The following is a 13,020-nucleotide window of genomic DNA, read 5'->3' as shown; positions in this document are numbered from 1 at the left end:
AGGCGCACATGAAAATTAAAAGTGCTCTCAGGAAGGGGGCAACCTTGGCCAGAGAGAAAAAGCTTGAAGGTTCTCCGATGTGAGAATTTATTTTAAAATGGTAACCACAAGAAATTAATCTTGCTTGTTTTTCCAAAGCAGGAATAACCCCCAACTAACCAGTTGTGGGTATCAGTTAATGATAACTTAAAAAAGAACATTTGAATCATGCTATTAGAAAATGTGGGTTCTTATCGAGTTCATTAGTGCATTTGTTCATCCTATTGATATCTGTCATTTTCCTTCGGTTGTCAGTCAAATGCCTTATAGTTTATAGTTGGATTGCTGTTAGAAGATATTTTATCTAGTAGTCAAAGAAGTGTTTGTGGTGGGGAAAGCGAAGCAAGCAGTCAGAGTAGAAAATCTTTGCTATGAATCCAACTACCTGCAAACAAACAAGCATAGTCATATACCTTTTTGAAAAAGTATACTGGTGTGACCCATGAAATGGAGAACCAGATCCTAGGGCCTGATCTCAACAGATAAAAGTATTTCCTGTACAATTAACTACATGTGCCTCTACTCCATAGAGAAAATTATATGTTATATATTGGTATTGTCAGAGAAATAAAGTATTTAATTTCTTGAAGTCATCTTTTAATATAAATCTTGATATGAGGGAAGATAGATTCTGAATACAGTTTATTTGGTGCATATTATGGAATCCATTTTATATGCCAAGTACAAATCTGTATAGATTCCTGCTCATAAAGAATCCACAATAGTGAAGGTAAGACAGACATGTTAAGAAAAGGGTACCATGGAACACATGATACGGACTCACTTATGACCAAAAAGACAAGGCAGAAAATGTAGGCAGGAATCAGATAAAGTCTTGATATGGCAGGCTATGAAGTTTGGACAGGAAGACTTGAAGCAGTAAAACTTCATTTCTATTTAAATGTGATTGATATGACAGGGTTGTAGAGGTTATTTGAAATAGGCAAAAGTTGTAGATGGAAACCTCAGTCTGGAGATTAGAAAAGTATTTCATGAGGTCCTGAACCAAGGCCGTGATACCACAGCTAGAGATAAGTAAATGAGTTTTAATGGTATTTCAGAGAGAGAACAGGACTTGATAACCATGTAGGCATGGGGAAAGGAAAAAATAGATGGCACAGTGGTTAAGAGCTTGGGTCTTGAGCCAGATAGTTTGGGGCCCAGCCTCACCTCGTACTAGATGTGATACCCTGGAAAAGGTTACTTTCCAAGGTTTACGAATAATAGTACCTTCCCCACAGATGTTGTGAGGATTAATTGTTAATACTTGTAAAAAATTTAAGAGAGTCTCTGATCTATACTAAGCCTTCAATAAATATCAATCAAAGCTCTAAGTTTTCTGTTTCGAGCAACTGAGTAAATGACAATCTCATTCAAAGAAAAAAAGAAAAAAGAAGTTGACAGAGAGAATTATGTTCTTATTTTATGTGTGTACACAGGAGCATTAATGAGTTTTCTAGAATCTTTGTTAGAAATTCCAATGGATAAAATAAAGAAGTAGCTAAAAATATGGGTATGGAGTTCAGAAGAATCAGCCAGGGAGGATAGATCAATTAATATTGTATAAAAGTAGTTGAAACTATGGAAGTAAATAAAGTAATCTAAGCAAATATATGGAAAGAGAAAAGAAAGAGCCTGATTGGAAATATAGGGGACATCAACTTTAGTCTATTGTCACAAATGAAGTTGTTGAGAAGTGACTGCATAAGATAGGATAGTGAGGCAGAGAGAATTCTTAGATGGCCTTCAAGATTCCTATCCTCTGGTGTACATATATACCTTCTCCCAGTTACTCAATCAAATACTAATCTATGTGCTGCTGCAAAACAATTCACATAAACCTTCTTGAGGTTTTTTTATTTTTTTAATTATTATTAATAGCGTTTATTTCTTAGAGCCGTTTTAGGTCTACAGAAAAATCAAACAAAAAGTAAAGAGAATTCTCATATATTTTCTCTCTTCTAGCCAGTTTCTTCTATTATTAACAGTTTGCAATGGTATGGTCCATTTGTTCTTAATGATGAGCCAATATTGACACATGATTATTAACTAAAACCATAGTTTACATTAGAGTTCAATTTTTGTGTTGTACAGCTTTTGCCACATAATATCATATATCCATCATTACAATCATACACAGTAGTTTCGTGTCCTAAAAATCCTCTGTGCTCCACCTTTTGTCTCTCCCTAATCCCTGGCAGCCACTAATCTTTTCACTGTATCTATAGTTTTACCTTTTCCAGAATGTCACATAGCTAGAATCATATAGTATATAGCCTTTTCAAGCTGGCTTTCACCTAGCAATATTCATTTAAGTTTCCTCCATGTCTATTTGTGGCTCGATAGCTACTTTATTTTCATGCCTGAGTAATATTTCATTGTACATATATACCACAGTTTGTTTGTTCCTGCATCTATTAAAGGACATCTTGGTCGCTTCCAGTTTTTGGCACTTTTGAATAAAGATGCTACAAACATTTCATGTATAGGTTTTTGTGTGAATATAAGTTTTCAGTTCATTTGGTTAAACACCTAGGAGTGCAATTGCTGGATTATATTTTAAGACTATGATTAGCTTTGTAAGAAACTGTCAAGTTATCTTCCAAAGTGGCCATACCATGGAATTTTTTTTTTAAGTAAGAGACTTGGATGTATTTATGGGCCAGAATTAAAGAATCTTTGAAGAGGAAAATGTTGAAAATATTTCAGAGAGGGGATAATTAATTGACAAGGTTCTAGAGGAGACTTTATCTGGTGTACAGCTGGATTGATCATTCTTTTGTGGAGGAATAATTTTTAAGATGGGAGATAAAAAGGAAGAATGGTAGAGGCTAAGTTAGCAGGAAAAGACAGATGAGAATATATGAGTGTTTTGTCTTGATGGCCTATGTCAACTGTGAAGTAATCGGTAAGATCATTTTTTAGGAGTGATATTTGATGAGAGAGGAGAAGGGTATCTGTCAGAAAAATATTAATAGCAGAAAAAATATACTGAATACTTGTTGTATGTCAAGGTCTGTTTTAAGTGCATCAGTAAACAGGTCCAGAAAACTCTGCTGTCAACTTTTAAAGAAAAAACTGAGACAGAACAGTTACATAACTTACGTAAGTAACACAGTAAGTGATAAAAGAAGCTATAAAATCTGGCTTCAAAGGTCTGCTCAAACTTTCTACTATAATACTGAGTATTATGTTATTGTGAGGGTTTGGAAGAATTACTATGAGTCATGTAAATGGGAGCTGCTCAAGGACACATAAAGTAATTGTTCTGTTGATGGTAAAAAATGAAGAAGAGTTAATGGCTCTTTCCATTTTCAAATATCCTTAAGGAAATGAGTCATATGGGAGTGGAAGAAATCTATAACAAGCACTATCAAGATCAGTTTTCAAAATAACATTTTCGTGGAGAATCAAGATTAGTGTGGGGGTCTACTCATTCACTCATTGAAAACCTCCAAATATTTTTTTGGTTTTTAGAAAGAAACCTGCCCTTTCTAAATGTTTTTATCTACACTGCCTTATTTCATACACTTCATTTTCAGTTCAGATAAACACTATTGGAGGAAAGCTAAGAACTGAGTTAATCTTGTCAATTATTACCATTGCAGTTAATGCACCAGCTCTGTCGTAATCACCACATGATACTATCATCTCAATGTGCAAGACACTTGATTGAGTGTGGCGCTTTCCTGAAGATGGTGCCGAGTGATGGAGTGGCCTTAGGCCAAAAGAAGAAACTGTCTACTGGGCCTTAGGAAGCATGTGAAAGGAAATTGCAAGAAGGTCCAGACAGAAGTAGCTAAATGTATGTGAGCTTTGAATATTATCCTCTCTTTCAAATGGAAGAGCGAATTTTGATAGTGGCCAGATGTGGAGTTGCCAGATGAGTATAAAAATAAACACTCTTGGCAGATAGACAGAACAAAGAAGAATTCTGGCTGAGTTTTGGGAAAGACTGCTTCAGTAAGTAGAATATCCTGCTGAGTAAGGATATGAAAGCGAGTAGTAATATGAACACTCACAATAATTAATAACAGTTTTTGGCAAGCACCCACTATTACTCTATGGCAACCCATTAGAATTTAAAGGTGAAGCATGATTGCTCTTGTCATGGGTCCATGATTCAGAAGTGTAAAATGATTGTACTGATGTTGTAGTTTTGGAATTAGAGAGACCACACTTACTTCCTGGTAATTCCCATTATACAGAAGTTGATATAACACATGTGTCTTGGGTATCCACAGCTCATTTAGCTGATCTCTCCAAGAGGGCAGTACCAGTGGCTTGTCAAGGGTCAGAACAAATCTCCAAACCCACAGTTCATACTTATCTAAGTTCCTTATTCTTGTTTGCAAGGTTCCCCTTGACCTGACTTAATCTCCTATAATTTCACCTGTTCTACTTTGCTCTAGAAACACTGGCCCTTTAAGAACCTTGTACTGCTGTTTCTTCTTCCTCCATATCTTTATAGGGTTAGCACTTTTCACCATTCGTCTCTGACAAAATATAACTTCTTCATATAAGACTGTTTACTAACCTGTCTAAAACAGTCCACCTTATTTTGTTCCAGTAATGTTCTATTACAGTCTTGTTTTTTACTTCATAAAATTCATCATTCTATGAATATCATATTTATTTGTTTTAAGGTTTATTTGTTCAACCTAGAGAATAGCAAGAAAACCTATAAGATATCCAGGAATAAATATAAAAAAAATTTGATACCTTCGTGTAAAATAATATAATAAATTATTTAAAGGCATAAAGACTTGCAAAAATACCATGTTCTTATGTAGGAAGATTTATTTTCATAAAGTACCTTGATGTTCCTTAAATCCAGTGTTAAATTCAGTATTTTTCATAAAACCTTAAAAAACTCTTCATAAAATTCATATAGGAGAGCAAGAAGTTGAGAATAGCTAAGATAGATTTGAAAAAGAAGGAAATGATTGGGGAATCACAAGGCTATGTAGTAATTAAGACGATGTTATTGGTAATAACATCGGAATGGAAAAATTAATGAGCAGAATAAAATATGTCCAAGAAATGAAATAAGAAATCGCATGTGTCACAGTGGAATGTGTTGCCTCTAGTAAGAAAAAAGTAAATTGAGATTCCTACCTGAAATCTTGCCGAAAAATAAATTCAAGATGAGTTAAGGATCTAAATATGAAAAGCAAAATTTTTAACTTTCATAAAAGAAATAGATTTTTTTGGTATCCTGCTTTCTTATAAACACTTTAAATCTTTTTAGTAAGAGACACGAAAAGTTAAAGTTATATAAGAAAATATAGATAATTCAAAAATATTAAATATTCTGTGCAATGAAAGGCCCATAAAATGAAAATAGATATCCTAGACTATAAAAAGATATTTGCAAGGCATTCAATCAACAATTGATTAGGATATAGAATATATTAAAATTTATTATAAAATTAATTAGTAATGACAAAAATTTGAGAAATGAAAATGTGCTCAGATCTCAATAATTTCAACAATCAATATGTTCAATCTCACCAATAACCTGGACACATAAAAAAAGTGAATTTAGAAATTAAAAACACAATATCAATTACATCAGCATTCCTCAAACTGAAATACTTAGGTATAAATTTAAGAAAATATGTATAAGATCTACATGAAGAAAATGCCATTACTCTGATGAATTGAATCAAAAGGGAAATAAATGAAGAGATAGTCCTTGTTTATGAATAGGAGGACACAGCATTATCAAGATGTCAATTCTTCCCAACTTGATCTATAGATTCAATTCAATCTCAATCAAAATCCCAGCAAGTTATTTTATGGATATTGACAAACCAATTGTAAAGTTTATATAGAGAGACAAAAGACCCAAAATAACCGATACAATATTAAAGAACAAAGTTAGAGGACTGACATTACCTAATTTTAAGATTTATTATAAAGTTACAATAATCAAGACAGTGTGGTCTTGGTGAAAAACCAGACAAATAGATCAATAGAATGGAATAGAGCCTAGAAATAGACTCACATCAATATAGTCACTGATCTTTGAAAAGGAAGAAAAAACAATATAAATTGTAAAGATAATCTCTTCAACTAATGGTGCTGGAACCACTGGATATCTACATGCAAAGAAATGAATCTAGACGCAGATCTTACACCCTTCACAAAAATTCACTCAAAATGGATCATAGACCTAAATGTAAAATTCAAAAGTATAAAATTCCTAGAAGATAACATAGAGGAAAACCTAGCTGACCTTGAGTATGACAATGACTTTTTAGATAAAACACCAAAGGCACAACCCATGAAAAAAATAATTTGTAAACTGGACTTCATTAAAATTGAAAACTTCTGCCCTGTGAAAGACAATGTCAAGAGAATGAGAAGATGAGCCATGGACTGAGAGAAAATACTTGCAAAAGATATACCTGATAAAAGACTTATTCAAAACATACAGAGAACTCCTAAATTTCAACAATAGGAAAACAAACAACTCAATTAAAAAATGGACCAAAGACCTTAATAGACATCTCACCAAAGAAGATAGACAGATGGCAAATAAGCGTATTAAAAGATGCTTCATATCACATGTCATTATGGAAATACAAATTAAAACAATAATAAAATACCACTACACACCCATTTGAACAGCCCAGATCCAGAACACCTAAAACACCAAATGCTAGTGAGTTTGTGGAGAACTTTCATACATTGCTGGTGGAAATTCAAAATTGTACAGCCACTTTGGAAGATAGTTTGGCAGTTTCATATAAAACTATTCTCACCATAAGATTCAGGAATCACACTCCTTGGTATTTTCCTAAATGAATTGAAAACTTATGTCTACACAGAAATCTGCATGTGGTTATTTATAGCAGCTTTGTTTATAAGTTCCAAAACCTGGAACAACTGAAACATTGTTCAATAGGTGAATAGATACACTGTGGTACATTCAGAAAATAGAAGGTTATTCAGCACTAAAAAGGGTTGAACTCCTTCACCAGGAGTGAACCCTAAAGTAAACTTGGATTTTGGGTGATTATGAAATCAGGTTCATCTATTGTAACAAATGTACCACTCTGATGGAGATGTTGATTACAAGGGAGGCAATGCATGTGTGGGGGCAGGAGATACATGAGTAATCTCTGTACGTTCCTCTCAGTTTTGCTATAAACCTAAAATTGCTTTAAAAATAAAGTCTTTAAAAATAGTCCCATAATACAAAGTTTTGTCTAGAATATGTAGGACTGGCAATGAGTGCTTTATTTATAAAATCATTTTAAAGATTAATTTGGCAATATCTAGTAAAATTTAAATATGTGCACTCTTCAACAATTCTCCAAGTAAACCCTGATGTATCACGTATGTGCATAAAATATATAAAACAGTAATTATCCATCATACTAATATTTTAGTAGTGAATTCTAAGCATCCTATGCACATCCACATACAGGAGAATTAATATATTATCTACAATATATTTACAAAATAGAATAATCTATAGCATTTAACATGTATGATTTATAGCTCTATGTATTGACATGGGAAAATTTCAAAAATATAGTGATGACTGAACAAAACAACTAGAATGATCTGATGGTATAATACCGTTTATTTAAAAAGTTTAAAATATTCAAAACAATGCTATATATTTTATGTATATATAGGTCTAATAATTTAATAAAAATGTATTTGGCTATTATCTTGGCTTGAGCTTCCCAGAAAGCAGGGCTTGAAACAATGGTTTATGTGTTACTTTTTATTAAGGAGTATAACCCAGGGGAGAAGGCATGAACTAAAAATAGATGAGGTGGCTAAGGAGGCAATGCTAATAGATTGGTATGTTACCAAGCTGAGGACAATTTTGTATCAAATACAATTAATTACTTGATCTGGAAACTGACCTTTGAGAACCTGCTTCTCAGAAAACTGCTTTTCAGTGGAGTATATCTACAGAAGGAAGGGAGAAAAGTTTATCTGGAGGTTGGGTTTGCTCTAGAGAGTATTAGTTCCCCTGCACTCCCTGGGCACATATTTGTGGGCTCAAAGAGGGTCATGTAGCATCTCAGACTCGGGATCAACAGGGATTCCTGGTTGCTAGATGTGAGTGTGGCCGGTATATTAGGCAAGGCGAAGTTGGCAAGAGTCCGCACAGTACTGGTCTCTGCAGAAGTGACTGGAGCTGGAACGAGTGGTCATGAAACTAGTGAGGCCAAGAGGATTTGAAATGATACATAAGAAGTTCAGATATGATAACCATTTCAAGATCCTTAAAAGCAAGGACACTTGAAGCTGATTACCTGGATTCAAATACCAGCATTGCTGTTCACAAGCCATGTAACATTGAAAATGCCACTTAACATCTCTTGGAGTCAGTATCTTCATCCGAAAAATGAGAATAATGAGAGTGGCTCTTTTGTAAGGTTGTAAGGATTAAATGAGTCAATGTATTTGCTAGTTAAAACTGTTGCATAACAAGTGATTAATTCAAATCTTAGTAGCATAAAACAACCATTTTATTGTGCTCATGATTTGTGAGTCGGAAATTTGGGAAGTCTCAGTAGAGTAGTTCTCATTTAGAGTCTCTCATGCAGTTACAGTTAGCTGTGGATTGGGACTGTAGTTATGTGAATACTTAAATGGTCTGGATGTCCAAGACAGCTCACTCACATGGCTGACAGTTGATGCTGCTGGACAGCTGGGAGCTCAGCTCAGTCTGTCCACTGGAGAAATATATACTGCTTTTCCTGAGTTTCAGTCTTAGGATAGTTGGACTTTTTACAGCCCGCTTCACCCAGAGAGCATCCCAAGAGAACCAGGTGGAAGCTGCACAGCCTTTTCTCATCTAGCCTCAAAAGCTATATAGCAAATTTCTCCTGCAGTCTGTTGGTTATAAGTAAGCCCCCAAAGTTCCTCCAAAGTCCAGAGGAAGCAACATAGATGTCACATCTCAATGCAAAGAGTGTCAGAGTTTACAGACATATTTTAAAATAGCCACAATATAGGTAAAGCGCATGGAAGAGTGCCTGTTCTAACCTATCATTAATATTCTTTTGACATGATGACGTAGCCTTTTAGCCTTTCAGATGAACTCTCCTGTAGCTTGGTTTTCTTTTCCATTTTGTCCTGATGTTGCAATCCAAGGTGCTTCTGAGGAAGATGGACAAACAACAGTACTGGTAATTTTCAGAGGTGGCATTATATAAATCTTGTGGTTTTGTGGAGATGGCTATAGTAAATACATTTAAGTTTTCTTTTTCCATTTGGCATCTTGTTAGGGCTTGTTAGTCAATACATCCCTGAAATACAGGGTGGAATGACACAAAGTCACTCACAGATACCTGTGGAGGATGGGCCTGGATGCTAGCTCCTGACATTGCTTTAGGATTCACTTATTTGAAATAATGACTAACTGACAGTTCTGTTTCAGGAGTACAAAAACGTTATGGTCTACAGATTTAAAAAGACAAGGAAAAATATGTGTATTATACTGAGGTAGACATCAATATCTTAAAGCCTATTTTTTTCTTGTTTTACAAACAATAACACATTTTCTGTTTAAAGAGTATAAAAGTTGCCTGATGCTGGAAGCCATCAGTGCTGATTCACTGAGTATTCATTTCTTTAACATTGGTATGACTTAAATATTTTTAATCCTCAGCTTTCATTATTATGCACACTGTCATATTATGATGATGATGTTCAAGTTTCCACTTTATCTTCTATTGCAATGAGAGAAGCTTTATTTTATTAAAATGAAAATGCTGAACAACCCTTTGGAAACTATCACTCAGTTTAACTGTAACTTAACCGAAGAAAAAAATATTTAAAAAAATTTTCCTTTATACCACCACTTGTTAAAAGAATGATGAGATTTATGTATTCCTAAAGTCTAAACCATTTCTGCATGAGGCCAATTTAGAAGAAATAAAATTGTTTATTTTAAGAAGTGTATTTTTTAAGTATAGAAATGAAATTCCTATATTTAAGTATTATAATGACATTGTCTATTAATGATGGGTTGTTTGTGTGTAACTGGCTGAAATTCTAGAAATATTTCATTAATATGACCTGCAATACGTAATAATGAGCACTGGTGTAAGAACAGACCCAGCAATGCTGGGTTTCTTAGGAAATAGTCAAGGAGAAATAGTCTCACTTCCTCCTAGCTGTTGTGTTGCTTTCACTCCTCATTCCTTCTGTTCCAATGCACGTGTCCTCTCCCTGGGCAACAGCTTTTGTCCATGACTCAGTCATGTGGCAGCAGCATAAACCCCAGACCCTGAGCTGCCCACAGCAAAGAGAGCTTTCTCTGTTCTACACTGAATATAACAATTACTTCTTGCACCTAAACTGCAACTGGAGTCTGCTTCCAGAGAACTCATTAGAGTGACTTGGGCAGCACTTCCTCCCCAGAGGAGGGGAAATTTGATCTGCATTTGCAACTTTAATTAAAATACCATCAGAGTTGCAGTCAAGGTGGTGGAGTAGGTGAATGTTGCACTCACCTTCTCCTGTGACCACATCAAAATTACAATGAAATTATAGAACAATGAACTTGGAGAACCATCTGAAGACCAGCTGAACAGAAGTCCTATAACTAAGGATAAAGTAGCCACTTTCAAGATTGGTAGGAGGGGCAGAGACAGGAAATGAGCTGACCCAACACCTAAGTGTGGTGGCTGAAAATTGGGAGGGATAATTGAGGATCAAGGGGTCCCAGACATGAATTAGGCTCCCTAGCTCAGAGTACCAGTGCTGGGAAAGGAGTCCCCACAACATTTGGCTGTGAAAATCAGCAGGGATTCTGTCCATCCAGGTGAGATGAAAGGCTGCTGGAAACCCAAGCATCTTCTCAAAGGGCCAATGCATAGACACACTCTCTTGTATTACTTGCCCTGGGCTGTGGCCAGAGAGACAGCAGCTTGGGAGGTGCCAGAGACATACAGGGACTAACAGAGTTGTATGGCTTCAGGGCAAAGATTGCAGGGACAGCCACCATTGTCCCTGTGATGAGCCCTCCCCTGACAGGCCAAATCTAAATCCGCATTAGCCTGATGAACTCCATTCTCTCCTCCCTGATAACAGCCCAGGACTCTGCCTCACCCAATTTGCACACTGCCAGAAGCTTTCTTAGAGGCAGAGAGCCAGCCTTTAGACTGTGCTGAAGTCTTTCTTTAAAAACTCTCAAAAGTCCACAGGCCCAAGGTCAGCAGTAACTGGCCTTAGTGTGCCCTGTGCCTTTTGCTGAGTGGCCCCAGGCTCAGCACTGGCACCAAATCTGAGTCTGTGTTAATCTGGTGAACACAGCTGGTGACGCCCGATTTGCATACCGCCAGAGGTTCTTTCAGTGGCTGAGGTTTATGGGCAGCTGGCAGGCAGCAGCAGGCCTAGGGGGGCCCAATGCTTTTTTTGCTGAGCTACCCCAGGCCCAGTACTGGTAGCAGTCAGCTTCTGTTTGCAGCATGGCCTCCCATATTCCTCCAGGTTCAGCACAGGTAGCTATCAACCACAGATCACTTTGTAGCTCCTACCAGGTACCCCCAGACCAGTTACAGGCTGATCTTGGCCTGCACTGGAGCCTCTCCCAAGAGGCACCAGAACCAACACACTTGGTGGCCAGCATCAGACCACATCTGAGCACCGCCCAAATAACCCCATAAGTGGCAAACTCAAAGGGTGGTCTCAGCAGGGACCAGATCTCGCTGGGGTAAATCACACTTGATGGGGTCAGCCCCTGCTCAGCAGCTCATATGACTGTGGTCATGGCCAGTTCTTACAGCCAGTCAGCCTAAAAGTCAATCCCACCTACTGACATGTCAATAGCAATCAAGGCTCAACTACTACACAAGGGTACCACCAACACACATAAGGGACGCTCCTATAGCACCCCAGCTCAGGTGATCAGGGAGACTGTGCCACTGGACCCCACAGGACACTGATCACATAAGGCCACCATCCCAATACTGGGAGATGTAGCAGATCTACCTAGCATAGAAACAAACATAGAGAGGCAGCTGAAATGAAAAGACAAAGAAACATGTCCCAAATGAAAGAACAGGTGAAAACTCCAGAATCAAGAAGAAATAGAAAATCTGAACAGACTGATTACTACTAATAAATCAGTAATTTAAAAACTCCCAAGAAACAAAAGTTCTTGACCAGATTGCTTCAGTTGAATTTTACCAAACATTCAAAAACTTAACACCTATCTTTCCCAAACTGTTCCAAAAAATTCAGGAGGAGGGAAGGCTCCCAAGCTCATTTTATGAGACCACTATTAATTACCCCAATGCCAAAACCAGATAAAGACTTTACAAAAAAGGAAAAGAATAGGCCAATATCCCTGATGAACATAGATGCAAAAATCCCCAACAAAATACTAGCAAACTGAATTCAGCAATACATTAAAAAGATCATACACCATGATCAAATGGGATTTATTCCTGAGATTCAAGTTTGGGTCAATATCTGCAAGTCAATTAATATGATACATCACATAAACGAAATGAAGGATAAAAATCATATGATCATATCAACAGATGCTGGAAAAGCATTCAACAAAATCCAGCATCCACTTATGATAAAAACTCTCAGCAAAGTGAGAAGAGAGGAAACATACCTCAACATAATAAAGGCCATATATGACAAACCCACAGCTAACATCATACTCAATGATGAAAAGCTAAAAGTGTTTCCCTTAAGATTAGGAACAAGAGAAGGATGTCCACTTTCACCACTTTTATTCAGCATAGTACTGGAAGTCCTAGGCACAGCACTCAAACAAGAAATAGAAATAAAAAAATATTCAGATTAGAAAGGAAGAAGTAAAACTGTCATTATTTGCAAATAACATGATATTATATAGAGAGAGAACCCTAGAAATTCTACCAAAAAACTTAGAACTGATAAATGAATTTAGTAAAGTAGCAGGATACAAAATTAATACTCAAAAATTGGTTGCATTTTTATAGACCAATAATGAACTATCAGAAA

The sequence above is a fragment of the Pteropus medius genome, unplaced genomic scaffold, assembly GCF_902729225.1.
Source record: "Pteropus medius unplaced genomic scaffold, Ma_sr-lr_union100, whole genome shotgun sequence".
NCBI classification, from domain to species: Eukaryota; Metazoa; Chordata; class Mammalia; order Chiroptera; family Pteropodidae; genus Pteropus; species Pteropus medius.
The sequence above is the reverse complement of the archived record's forward strand: the minus strand, read 5'-3'. Positions refer to the sequence as shown.